Raw genomic sequence first — 14,662 nt, forward strand, 5'->3', positions numbered from 1 at the left:
AATGGTATTGCCTAGGTTTTCCAGGATTTTTATAGTTTTGTGTCTTACTTACCTTTAAGTCTTTAATCCATCTTGAGTTAATTTTTGTATAAGGTATAAGGAAGGAGTCCAGTTTCAGTCTTCTGCAAATGGCTAGCAGTTATCTGAGCACCATTTTTTGAATAGGGAGTCCTTTCCTCATTGCTGGTTTTTGTCAGGTTTGCTGAAGATCAGATAGTTGTAGGTGTGTGGTCTTACTTCTGGGTTCTCTATTCTGTTCCATTGGTCTATGTGTCTGTTTTTGTACCACTGTCAAGCTATTTTGGTTACTGTGGCCGTATAGTATAGTTTGAAGTTCAGGTAATGTGATACCTCCAGCTTTGTTCTTTTTGCTTAGAATTGTCTTGGCTATTCAGGCTCTTTTTTGCTTCCATATGAATTTTAAAATAGTTTTTTCTTGTTCTGTGAAGAATGCCAATGGTAATTTAATAGGTGTAGCATTGAATCTATAAATTGCTATGGGGAATGTAGCCATTTTGACAATATTAATTCTTCCTATCCATGAGCATGGAATGTTCGTCCGTTTGTTTGTGTCTTCTCTGATTTCTTTGAGCAGTGGTTTGTAGCTCTCCTTGTAGAGGACTTTTACCTCCCTAGTTAGGTGTATTCCTAGGTATTTTATTCTTTTTGTGGCAAGCTAGTTAACAGTTGAGCTGAAACTGATCCTTTTTTTTCTCCCTTCTTTCCTCCCTTCCCCCCTTGTTTTTTCTTTCCCTTATTTTTGTTCCTTCTTTCATAAAATACTCTTCGAAGTTTTACTTCAATTTAACAGACAGAAATGGAAGTAATGAACTTCATAAATACTTATCTAATTAGATAATATGTATCGAATGAACTTTAGATAAATACTTTTTACTTCCTTATCAAATATAAAATGAAGACAATACTGTATCTTTGCTGTAGCTCTGTTGTAAGGAATCCATGTTACACATGTAAAGCACCTTGATCAGTGCCTATTATACTAGGATGCAAGTGATGAGGTTAATGTAAAATATCGAATAAAATGTTCAAATATGATAGTTGTTATTTTTGTCCAAAGATTAAATACCTTCGGAAGGCAGAGGCAATATAAATAATGTCTTATTCATATTGGGTTCCCAGTATCTAGCACAGTGGCTCCCATGACTATGTTTATCACTATTTAAGTGTGTTGAATGTTAAGAAAAATGAGGTCAAACATTTAACAGGTTGGTCTCATTCTTTTCTAAACTGTCTTTAAATTTTATCCAGTATTTATTGGCATCTGCTCATTTCTTGAAAGATCATGAGTTGCTTTTTTAATTATCAAAGTTTAATATTCCTATTTTACTTTCCAGTCCTAACTCCCCATTTAATTTTGATTAATACCATATTTAAATTCATTCAATGCTCACTCCAAGTTGTTTCATCTGGACTTCTCTAAATCTGAGGTCTTTATTTTGATTTCTTGGCTGGATTTCATTATTTCAACAAACAATTTTTTCTCTTTATTTTCAGGAGGGGTTACAGATTACTGGAGGTTTTGTGTTCATTTTCTGCCTCCAAGCTTGAAGAATTTTTTATTTTTATTTTATTTATTTTTTAAAGACAGTGTCTCACTCTGTTGCCTGAATGTTGTTGTTCTGAATGAATTCTCTTGAGCCCTCCTTCCACCATTTTCTGAGACTAGCCTCATCCTCTGGCTGCAGCTGGAAGGCTCAGGGGTTTTTCCATCCCCCTCTCTGTAGCCTGTGGATGGGGTAGGGCAAGGGAACAGTCAGCTAGGTTTGGGTGCAATCATTCTTACAGGAACTGGTTTCTGTTCCTCTTTCTTACGTTTTGTTTTCTGTTACAAACCTGCGATTGCTCCACTTAATGAAGTACAGGGTAATACTTTCTAAATGCTTCTTCCCCATTTAGCATGGAGTCTAGTAGCCTGTGCTTCTGCACAGTGGGATCGATTTGACTATTCTCTTCTCTTTTCATTTTTCACCACCTCAGGCCATTTCTGTGTACTTCCTTGAAATCAAAAGAGGCAAAGAGGGTATCATCCTCCTTGCATTTCTTATCCAATTTGGGAATATCAAGGAACATTCTTGGGAGTTTCAACACCCTCTATGGGCCAGCCTCCTTTCCTGGCCGCTGTCTTTTGCATATTATGGCATTCAATTCTCTTTTTTGGTAGTGGCTATTTATTTTTTTATTTTTTCCCCTAGTTTCATTGTCTATGACAGGAGAGGGAGTCTGTGAGTCATTTTACTTTTTCTTTACCTGAATGTCTGTCTTGAGCCTTTCATTTGTGTCATGATACCAGCTGTTGCCTTTTTCACTAATAAAAGGCACATTCCTTAGGTGTTTTTAACTAGCATGAAGTCTTCCCACACTGCTCACCAATGCCACATTCTGAAGTCTGATTTAAAGCATTGCAATGAGATGTCATCTTATGTCAGGATTGGAAGGCCAGGCTACTTATCCTTTTTGACAAAATCAAAAGCTTTCAATGTGAAATAATTATTACTAAAATACATTTTTTTATTCTTTTATTTTACTTCAATCAACAGTCAGACTAAATGTCACCAAGTGTTATGTTTTAGATTGTGCTGATTTTAAAACTCTGGTAATTATTAGCCCATTGGAAGTGAAAGACATTATCAAAATGTGTTTCTCCTGCCATTTCTGCCTCAGCCCTCACTCCTGTAGTAACCTCATTGTTCCAAATTTAAGGATTTGAGGCTGTGGTGAGATCTTCACAAAAACAAGTCAAATGGAGTTCCTGTCCTCATAATCTCAGATCTTTATTATTTACTTTTCAGGGTTTAGAAGACTAATTAATAAATCAAAGAAATAATTATAAAGCAGTTTAGAGTATTTGGGCTTTTTACCTCCTGGGAAATAAGCCTTGCAGTTTTAAAAGTGTATTCATTTTCATGATGTAAGAGAAATACATTGTTGAATACAAATGCTTTGACATAATGAATATGTTTAAGACAAACAAGATATAGCCGGATCCTCACCAGAGAGGTTTAGAAAACAAACCAGCACATGCTATCTTTTGTTTCAAAGTCATTAATTTTTGGCAATTTTTTGTTTCCTGTATCTTTGGACGTGAAGAAGGTTTTGGCAGCAACACTCAGCCGTCCTTGAAAATTTTAGGGCATTAAATGGAGCTGGTTAATGGACCACTGGGTGTCAGTATTGTCTTGACTTACTCTGGAGGGAACTGAATCAGGTTGTCCTTTTCAGAAACTTTGGAGTTTTGTTGGAAAACAGAATCTTAGATTTTCTGTCCAAGCCAGGAGGGGACCATCTAGCACAACCAGCTTTCTTAATAGATGATGGGGCTAAGTCATGGAGAAGGAACAACTGATTCCTGCTCAGGGGTGGTTTCTACCACCCTGGGCTTCCCAAATTGCTACATCAGGATCTCAAACTTAAATGCCCATAGGGTCAGACAGGCAGGAAAGTCAAGTGGACTCCTCCTTAGCCTAATGAATAAGAAGGGGTGAATAATGAATGAATAATGAATAAGAAGAGATCACGCCATTGCACTCCAGCCTGGGCGACAAGAGAGAAACTCTGTCTCAAAAATAAATAAATAAATAAATAAATAAATAAATACATACATACATACATACATACATACATACATACATACATAGTCCTGAAGTTAGGAAAGCTCTGCAACGCACAGCTCCCCTACTCACTGCCTATTGCTTGGACACTCCAGCCCTACTGAACTTTTCCTCAGATAACTGCCATTTTTCCTCTTCCTTGACTGACAAACTTTTACTCACTCTTTAAATCCAACTCAAATGCCAGTTTTGTTTTGCCTTTTCTGTATGCTTTCTCTAACTCCCAATAAAAGGGTTGCATACTTCCTTCAGTAGTTGCATACCCCTTTGTTCATAGTGTGCTTATCACACTTATGTGGAATTATAATAGCTGGGGCTGCTCCCCCTGTAACCTTATCTGGCCCATCTTGGAATCTACAGTGCCTGCCAACAGGTGCTACCTTATACGTGTTTGTTAAAGGAATGAAAATTGTGTTCCTGAGTCTAAGCTCAGGAACACAAAAGCCAGGAAGTGAGTTCATGACTATCTTAGTTACTGTTGTGTTCCCTTGGACCTCTGAAGTTTTGCTGAAAAATCAGCTCACAAAAGGCAGATTAATTTTTTAACTCATTTCTTCTCCTTTTTGAAACAGGATCTCACTATGTTGCCCAGGCTCTATTGCCCAGGCTAGACAGCACAGTGATGTGATCACAGTTCACCGCAGCCTCAGTCTCACGAGTATCTAGGACCACAGACACATACCACCATGCTAGCTAATTTTTTATTATTATTATTTTTTGTAGAACTAGGGTCTCCCTATGTTGCCCAGTTTGGTCTCAAACTCCTGGGCTCTTGCCTCAGCCTCCCAAAGTGTTGGGATTATAGGCGTAAGCCTCTATGCCCAGCTAAAGGGCAGATTTATTGAAGAAAACACACACATACTTACTTAATGGGTATACACAGGAGCCTGCAGAATGAAGACCCAGGATACAGAGGAAACTGTCCATTTTTATGCTTAGGTTCAACAAAGTATGGACAGCCGTGTGGAAACAGGATTGGACAAAAATGTATAATCTGCTAATGGACAGAACGGGGAAACCCAGCAAGTCCTGTTTGTCTAGACTCTTGTCTATCAGATTCTCTCTGTGCAGCTTTCTTTCCTTCTGAGTATGGGGTGGAACCCCCTCTGGAATGGGGTTATATGACCTACAGTCAAACAAGGTAGGCCAGATCATGTCGTTATGGCCAGTTTTGCACAGAAAGGCAGAGGAAAATAGAGTGATATTTTTAGGCTTTATGGCTGTCTTCAGGGAATAAAAGAGGTTCTGGTTTCTATGACCAGCCTTGGGAAGAGGGATTCTAGTGTCTATGGCTAGCCTCATGGGAGAATGAGACTGAGAGACAGAAGAGCAGGAGAAGGTCAGAAGAAAACCTTTTACTTCTGGGAACTTCATTTTGAAGTATTGTTGTCTGAGCCCTAACAGTTAGCTTCTCTTTGAACATTTTCTAGGTTTTTAGAGAAGGAAATGTTACTGAGTGCTGGGCATTTTAACCTAAGGAACAAACATTTGGGGTGTAGCCATTAGCTTATGCATCCCTAGTATAGAGACAGGTAAGAATGGAGGATTTGCTTAATTTTATGCATCCATCCGAAGCTTGCTGAGTGTGTGAATATTTTGCACAGTTTGTTTTTCATCCCTGGCTTTACAACAGGTCAACACTCTTCCACCTGCCTCTGGTCCTTTTGCTCGCAACTGACATGTCTAAGCCACAATCATCTCACTGCATTAGTGCAAACAGCATCCACTCTTCCCTTCTCTACTCTTGTATTTCTGTATCCACCCCCCACAGAGCTCCCCACTGTGCTCCTGCCTCTGGTCTCCATTCTGGTCCTTGAGCACTGCAGTTTTCCCAAGCCTCAGGGCCTTTCCACTGACTGCTCCCTCTCCCAGCTCTTCACCAGGTGGCTTCTTTCATTCTTCAGCTCTCAGCTCACATCTTCAGAGAGGCCCCTGTCTTACTCGGGTTCCCCTCGGAGCACCCTGAGGCAAGCAAGCAGATGACAGCAGGTGGCTTGGGAGGCACAGGAGGCAGTAGCAGGGGAAATCAGTGGCAAGAGGCACCAGCCACGACCGCAGGCCACCAAGCTTCATCCTGTGGGAAGCTCTGGGAAAGGCATAAAATGCTGCCTCTGGGTTACCCATGTGAGTGCTGAGGGACTTGAACATTTACATACCCTCTCCACTGGTACAGGATCATGGGGGAAGGAGAGAGCACTTCTGATTGCTCCTCTTTATGCAGAAAGAGCAGTGGGAATATGCAAATACGGGCCGTTAGAAACAGTCCTGAAGAGTAGTTTTCAAACTTTAGTGTGTTCACAAACCCTGGGGATCTTGTTAAAATGCAGATTGGTTAAAGAGTTCTGTTAGGAGGCCTGAGATGCTGCAGCTCTTAGAAGCTCCCAGATAATGCCCTTGCTGATGTTCTGAGGATCACATTGTGAGGAGCAAGCAGCTGTAGTGCATGGCCAGGGGACGTCAGAGGGACAAGGAGGCCCCACTGGTGTCTGCTCTGCCTTCCTCCATGCCCATCCTCAAGTAGGAATCTTCAGACCCCCAAATTTGTTTCTTTTGCATCACAAGTCACTGCCTGAAATGACTGTCTTTGTGGTTTGGGTGTCTTGTTTAGTGCTGGGCTTCTTTATTAGAATGTAAGTTTCATAATGGCATCATCTTATTGTGTCATTTTCCCAGGGACTAGCACAGTGCCTGGTGCACAGAAGACTGCTCAGTAAATATTTGTTGAATGATTTGCTTTTCACAGACGATATTCTCATAAAGACACTTACATGAAGTATATATTTACATATAAGAAATGTTAGGAGCTCCTCCCCTGAGAAATGTTCTATGATCAACACAAATGATGTGGCAAATACCAAATGCCACATTTAGTTATTCTTGCTGAAGGTTTTTATATTCTGTCTTAAGGCTATAATAAAATTTCAGGATTTAAGTTTCTCATGGTGCTCCACTACCTGTTGCAAATGTGTGTATAATTGTGCTCTCCTTCTCACATCAACAGTTTCCTAGCCATAGGGGCCCTTATGCTTCAAACACTGCCACTTGTCTAGTTGTCTTCCAGGCATTTTTCTTGCTGCAAGGTAGAAGTGTGTGGAGGGATCTGACATACAATGGGACATGCCTTGACAGCAGTTTCTTCTTTCCACCCAGTCCTTGCCAGGCTGGTGGATGGGTGGCCATAGGGATTATACATCCCTCGGTTCATCTCTTCTTCATTTTAGTGCCAGCAAAGCTGTGGTTCCCAGCATAGTATTCAACAATCACTGAATGCCTCTCTTCCTCCATTATTAAGTGTTCATTGTGAGCCTGGTATTGTAGCAGGACAAGCCACAGACAAAACTCCTCAGAAAGGGAGTTAAAGAAGGAAGCGGTTTATTTGGCTGGGAGCATTGACAAGACTCCTGTCTCAAGAGCTGAGCACCCAGAATGAGCAATTCCTGTCCCTTTTAAGGGCTCACAACTCTAAGGGGGTCCACATGAGAAGGTCGTGATCAATTTGAGCAAGCAAGGGGTACGTGACTGGGGGCTGCATGCACCGGTAATCAGAACGAAACAAAACAGGACAGGGATTTTTTCAGTGCCTTTCCATACAATGTCTGGACTCTATAGATAACAACCAGTTAAGTCAGGGGTCGATCTTTAACTACTAGGCTTAGGTCAGGCAGGCCCAGTCCTGGGTTTCGAGTCTGGTTCCTAGGTGCTGGGCTACCTGCCTTTAGTTTCTCTTCTCTTTCTTTTTCTGAGTATAAAACAATATAAAACAATATGAGAGAGTCTGTCTCTCTTCTCTCAGTATGTCCAGGCACTCTTACTCATGCTTTGGCTATAGGAATGAACAAGGCAGACAAGAATCCTTGCTCTGATAGAGCTCAGTTTGTATTAGAGGGATACAGGTGATGATCCAGATAAGGGAGTGTAAGGTATAGAATACCAGATTAGTGATCAGTGCTATGAAGAAAATAAAGCAAGGAAGGAAGGAAGTCGAGGGGGCAGGGGGAGGTATTATACTGGTACAGAGAACCATGGGAAATGGGAGCTTCCCTAGGGTCTGAGATTCCTCTGGAAACAGGAAGGAAAGGCATAGAGTGATTAGGCCTCACTGTCTCAAGGCAGACAGTGAAGGAAAGGCAGTGAAGGTTGGGTGGGGGAAGTGGTTGACGGTCTTGGGGAAAACATATAGAGTCTCTCTTGTGTCTCTTGCTGACGGACGTATTACAAAGGCAAAGGGCAAACTTCTTTGGCTTCCAAAGGTTCCCTGAGAATCAACCAACAAAAGGCAGATTCATGGGGAAAAAAGGCATACAAACAAATTAATGTGCATGGGAGCCTTCAGAATGAAGACCCAAAGATACAGGGGAAATTGTCCATTTTTACGCTCAGGTTCAACAAACTATGGACGGCCGTGTGGAAATAGGATTGAGCAAAAAATGTGAGATCTAATGCTAATAGACCGAGTAGGGGAAAAATCCCAGCAAGGCCTGTCTGTCTCGATTCTTCTTGGCCTCTCTGAGCAGCATTCCTTCCTTCTGAGTATGGGACAGGACCCTTTCTGGAATGGGGGTCTTGCAATCTATAATCAAACAAGATAGATCAGATAATTTCTGTATGGTCAGTTTTACACAGAAAGGTGGGGATAAGTTTGAGTAATGTTTTAGGTCCTATGACTGGCTTTGGGGAAAAGGGGTTCTGGTTTTTTGATTCACCTTTAGGGAAGAGAGATTCTAGTTTCTATTGCTAGCCTCAGGAAAGAATGAGGGGTCAATGATAGCAGGCCAAGAGAATGTCAGAGAGAAACTTTTGGAAGAGAAGCTTCTGGGCTGCTTCTGAAGCCTTCATTTTGGGGTATCATTTTCTTAGCCCCAATAATGTAATAGAAGAATTCTTTATTTTTTTTAAATTTTATGTGTGTTTTTAAAAATATCAGCGATATACTTATATGAGTCAACATTTAAAAAGTACAAAAGGATATCTAACCAAAACAATACACTCCCACTTTTATCCTCTAGGATCACAGTTCCCCTTCTTGGATGTAGCTTTCTAAACAGTTTCTGTATTTTTTCAAGGACATTTTGCTCATATACATGGAAATACACATACACACATACTACATACACACACACATATATATGTGAATATCTGTAAGCATATCTATAATTTCCATAGAAAGTGTGTATATCATATATATACATGCATATATGTATATTTGTACATGTATGCATGTGTTAAATCAAGCTTAGCCTATAGCCACCTCCTTACATATTTAAGTTCAGCCTAAAGATTTTTCTCTACATCATGAACTATAACAAGTGGAGGTATAAACCGACCACAACACATACCTGTACCAATCGCTGAGTTCCAGCCAATCAAATGTAGCCAACCTTATTTGAACCATGTTCAAACAAGGCAAACACGGAGCTGTTAACCAATCCAGTTGTTTCTGTATCTCATTTCCGTTTTCTGTATATCACTTTCCTTTTGCTGTCTGTAAATCTTCCACCACATGGCTGCAGTGGAGTCTCTCTGAAACTTCTGTGATTCTGGGGGCTGCCTGAATTGCGAAGCATTCATTGCTCAATTAAACTCCTTTAAATTTAATTCAGCTGAAGTTTTTCTTTTTAACATGTGCCTAAATAAATGTATATAAATAAAAGTATCTGTATATATGTATGCATATATATGTGTATATACATGTATATACATGTAGATGTATATAGACACATATATGTATATATATTTTGAATTTAAGATTTAGGAAGCTCTCATGTTATGAGGAGTCTGCTGGTTGCTGGATTCTTTCCACTGTATGTAACACTTCCACAAATCAAATAAGACTTTAGTAGGTTGCCTGTCTGTTTCAATTTTAGGAACACCATGATCAGTTAGGCAATATCAGAGATATCTGCAGGACAAAAACATTCTGCTAAATGCTTTAGCTTTTCTTCTCATTATGGTAACTATGTCCATCTTGTGAATAAAGGCATAGACTGGGAAAAACAGAAAAACCTAGAAGAAAATCCTAGTTGGATAGGTATATTAATTTCCCATTACTGCTATGATGAATTACTACAAACTTAGTGACTTAAAAATAGTTTTATTACCTTAAAATTGTTTAGGTCAAAAGTTTGAAATGGTTTTTAATGAACTGAAATCAAGGTGTCAGCAGGGCTGTGCTACCTCAGGAAGCTCTAGGGAAAAATCCACTTTCTAACCTCTTCCAGTTTCTAGAGGGTGCCTCCATCCCTTGGCTTGAGGCGCCTTCCTCCATCCTCAAAGCTGGAAATGTAACATTTTCACTCATTCTCAGTCTCTATCTATCCCCCCTCTCTCTCTCACCTCTTCTTTCATCATAATATGTTCTCTCTGACTCTGACCCAACTGCCTTCCTCTTATAAGAGCTCTTGTGATTACTTTTGACCCACCAGGATAATCCAGAATAATCTTCCCATCTCAAGATCCTCAACACATCTGCAAACTGTTTACCCATGTAAGGTAACATATTCACAGATTCTAGGGATTAGAATGTGGACATTTTGGGGAGCCATTATTCAGCTTATCACAGGTAGTGTTAGAGAAAGTTATTTAACCTCTAGGAGTCTGTTTCCTCAGCTACAAAATTTTCAGTAAAACAGCCTCTTCCCAGTAGATGACAGTAGCAACTGTCCTCCCACTCCAGTTGTGACAAGGTTCCTTTGCTGGGGCTCGAGTAGGGGAATTACCAAAGGTTGAGAACCACTGCTGTGGTGATTACTATATGCATCCTCAACTTACCACCCCAATTTATCACAAGAATCAGATAGTATTTTGCTACTTTGTGAACAATGTAAAAACTTCGCAAAAAAAAAAAAAAAAAAAAAAAAAAAAAAAAATCCACTTAATTCCTCTCTAGTTCATTGTGCTGTTGATGTCACATATTTTATTTCTCTATATATTATAAACCCCTAAACTTGATTGTTTTGCTTTGGCGGTTTTTGTTTTTGTTTTGAGACAGGGTCTTGCTCTGTTGCCCAGGCTGGAGTGCACTGGCACAATCTCAGCTCACTACAACCTCCATCTCCCAGGCTCAAGCCATCCTCCCACCTCAGCATCCTGAGTAGCTGGGACTACAGGTGCGCACCACCACACCCAATTAATTTTTATGTTTTTTTGTACAGATGGGGTTTCACCATGTTTCTCAGGCTGGTATTGAACTACTGAGCTCAAGCAATCCACCTGCCTCGACCTCCTAAAATGATGAGATTACAGGTGTGAGCCACTGTGCCTGGCCTGTGGTTTTTAATAGTCAATAATTTTGAAAATTTAAAGTATTCTTTTATGTTCATGCACATATGTGACCTTTTTGTCATTCTTCCTTCCTTCCTGCAGATCTTTGCTTTCATCTTGAGTTGTTTCTTTTAGCTTCAAAAGCTGGTGACATATTTTCTCATCTTTTGTTTGTTTAAAAATGTCTATATGTACTTCATTTATAGAATTCTGGTTTTTTTTTTCTTTTAGCACTTTGAGACGGAGTCTCGCTCTGTTGCTCAGGCTGGAGTGCAGTGGCGTGATCTCGGCTCACTGCAAGCTGGAGTGATCTCGGCTCACTGCAAGCTATGCCTCCCAGATTCACACCATTCTCCTGCTTCAGCCTCCCGAGTAGCTGGGACTACAGGTGCCCGCCACCACGCCCGGCTAATTTTTTGTATTTTTAGCAGAGACGAGATTTCACCGTGTTAGCCAGGATGGTCTCGATCTCCTGACCTCGTGATCCACCTGCCTCAGCCTCCCAAAGTGCTGGGATTACAAGTGTGAGCCACCGCACCTGGCCTCTTTTAGCACTTTGAAGATGTCAATTCTATCGTCTTTTGTCTTCCATTGTTTCTTTTTTTCTTTTTCTTTTTTTTAAGAGACAGGGTCTTGCTATGTTGCTCAGACTGGACGTGAATTCTTCAGCTTAAGCAATTCTCCTGCCTCAGCCTCCCAGGTAGCTGGAACTACAGGTGCACACCTTTATACCCAGCTGTCACCCATTGTTTTCTGATGAAAGTCAGCCATGATTTTCATTGTTGTTCTGCTACATATAATCTATTTTCTATGTCTGCATTTAATTATTTTATTTGTGCATCTTACAATTTTTCCATTATTTTTGATTTTCAACCAGTTTGTGATGACCTGGATAAAATGACTGATGCTGTTTTCTCTGCTGTGCCCATTCTGCTTTAGCTCTATTAAACACATTTTTAATTTCATGCATTGTAGTTTTTTTCAGTTCTAGAATTTTCACTTGGTTCTATTTTAGCAATTTTATCTTTTGAAATTCTCATTGTTTTCATCCAATTTGTCAATCTTATCCTCACATTTCTTTAATATATTTCAATGGTTATTTTAAAGTCTTTGTTTATTCCAATATTTGAACCATTGGTGGATCTGCTACTATTCATTTTTTTTTCCCCTTAACTAGGAGTACATCCTGCTTCTTCACTTATTTCATAGCTTTTTATTGCATGCCAGAAATTGTGTAATTAAAAATAAAACCCTACAGCCCTTAGTATAAATACTATCTTCTATTTTTATTCTTTTTAGACTTTTAAATATGTATATATAATTTAGAAATATATATATACTTTAAGTTCTGGGATACATGTGCAGAATGTGCAGGTTTGTTACATAGGTATACATGTGCCATGGTGGTTTGCTGTGCCTATCAACTCGTCATCTAGGTTTTAAGGCCTGCACGTGTTAGGTATTTGTCCTAATGCTCTCCCTCCCCTTGCCTCCAACCCCAACAATAGACCCTGGTGTGTGATGTTCCCATTCCTGTGTCCATGTGTTCTCCTTGTTCAACTCTCAACTTATGAGTGAGAACACGCAGTGTTTGGTTTTCTGTTCCTCTGTTAGTTTGCTGAGAATGATGGCTTTCAGCTTCATCCATGTCCCTGCAAAAAGACATGAACTCAGTTTTTAAAATATGGAACGCTTCACGAATTTGTGTCATCCTTATGCAGGGGCCATGGTAATCTTCTGTGTCTTGTTCCAATTTTAGTATATGTGCTGCCAAAGTGAGCACAATACTATCTTCTAAAAGGGAGGACATGTTCTTTTGTCTGTAAGTTAGGGAAATGGGTCAATCTTTATAATCCAGATAGAATGTGAGCTGGTTTGTGGCTGGGATACAGCTTAAGTTAGCTTTATTTCACCTGTGTTTTCACATGTATTTAGGGCTAACTTGGTCTGTACTGTATATATTATAAACTACTCTCTCTAGTAGGACCTTGGGATCTAATCACCAGTAGACTACAGAGTTCTCTTTCTCTGCTTTTCCAATTCCATTTTCATACCGTTTCCACACACTCACCAAAAGTTTCATGGGGGAAATCTCAGCAGGTAAGAAGAATAAGTTCTTTGCATTTGAAACTCCTACAGACTTCAATCCATTTATACTAGCCCACAGGGTCTGCAGGCTTTCCTGTATCATAGCAGAGTTCCAGAGACTGTGATAAGCCCAGTCTTCCACCAGCCTCTGTGGAATTCAGCAGAAGAGAATTTGGCCACTGATACCTGCTCAGCTAGAAATGCCTTATACTCTCCTGTAATTTAACTTTGGATCATTTTTCATCTACAGCCCTCCAATATCAAATATAGGGAAGATTGGGAAGATGATCCAGTAATTTTTATAGTTTATCTGGTGGGAGAAATGGTCCTTCAAGACCTTCTACATCTTATGTGAAGGCCGGAAGTTCTTAACTTTTAAATATTTTAAGATCTCTAATGATGTCCCATTTTAATTTCTGAAAATTTTAAATATAGTTTTCTCACATTTCTTTTAATGAGTCTTGATAGGTGTTTGTCTGTTTTATTAATCTCTAAAAAAACCCCACAATTTTTAAATTGTATGTTTTCTATTTTTTTTCTCTTTGACATTCCCTTCTACTTTTTTTACATTTAATTTGCTGTACTTTTTTTTAGCTTTTTAGGAGATGATTAAATAATTTTTTCAGGTTTTTTCCAAAGTGTATGTTTGATTTTATGAATTTCTCTGTAAGCACTATTTTATCTACATTGCACAAATGCTGATACCTTACTCAGTTCAAAGTACTTGCTAATTTGCTTTATTTCTTCTCTAACTTCAGGGTAATTTAGAAAACAATTCCTTAATTTATAAACATTTGGTGATTTTCTAGTTATCCCTTGGTTACTGATTCCTAACTTAATTCTACTGTGATCATGGCCCATTTTGGTAAATATACCATGTGCATTTGAAAATAATGTGTATTCTGCAACTGTTTGGCATAGTGTTCTATCTACATACCAGTTAGTCAAATTGGTTAATTGGATTGTTCAAAAATACATATTTTTCTTTTTCTTTTCTTTATTAAATGTTTTTTATTATACTTCAAGTTCCACGGTACATACGCAAAACGTGCAGGTTTGATACATAGGTATACATGTGCCATGTTGCCTTGCTGCATCCATCAACTCATCATTTACATTAGGTATTTCTCCTAATGCTATCCTTCCCCCAGCCCTCAACCCACCGACAGGTCCCAGTGTGTGATGTTCCCTGCCCTGTGTCCTAGTGATCTCATTGTTCAATTCCCACCAGTGAGCGAGAACATGTGGTGTTTGGTTTTCTGTCCTTGTGATAGTTTGCGAGAATGATGGTTTCCAGCTTCATCCATGTCCCTGCAAAGGACATTAACTCATCCTTTTTTATGGCTGCATAGTATACCATGGTGCCACATTCTCTTAATCCAGTCTGTCATTGATGGACATTTGGGTTGGTTCCAAGTCTTTGCTATTGTGAATAGTAACGCAATAAACATATGTGTGCGTGTCTTTATTGTAGCATAATTTATAATCCTTTAGGTATACACCCAGTGATGGGATTGCTGGGTCAAATGTTATTTCTAGTTCTAGATCCTTGAAGAATCGCCCCACTGTCTTCCACAATGGTTGAACTAATTTATACTCCCACCAATAGTGTAAAAGCATTCCTATTTCTCCACACCCTCTCCAGCATCTGTTGTTTCTTGATTTTTTTTTTTGAGACGGAGTTT

This window comes from Rhinopithecus bieti, unplaced genomic scaffold (assembly GCF_001698545.2).
Source record: "Rhinopithecus bieti isolate Rb0 unplaced genomic scaffold, ASM169854v2 scaffold_38833, whole genome shotgun sequence".
Lineage (NCBI taxonomy): Eukaryota > Metazoa > Chordata > Mammalia > Primates > Cercopithecidae > Rhinopithecus > Rhinopithecus bieti.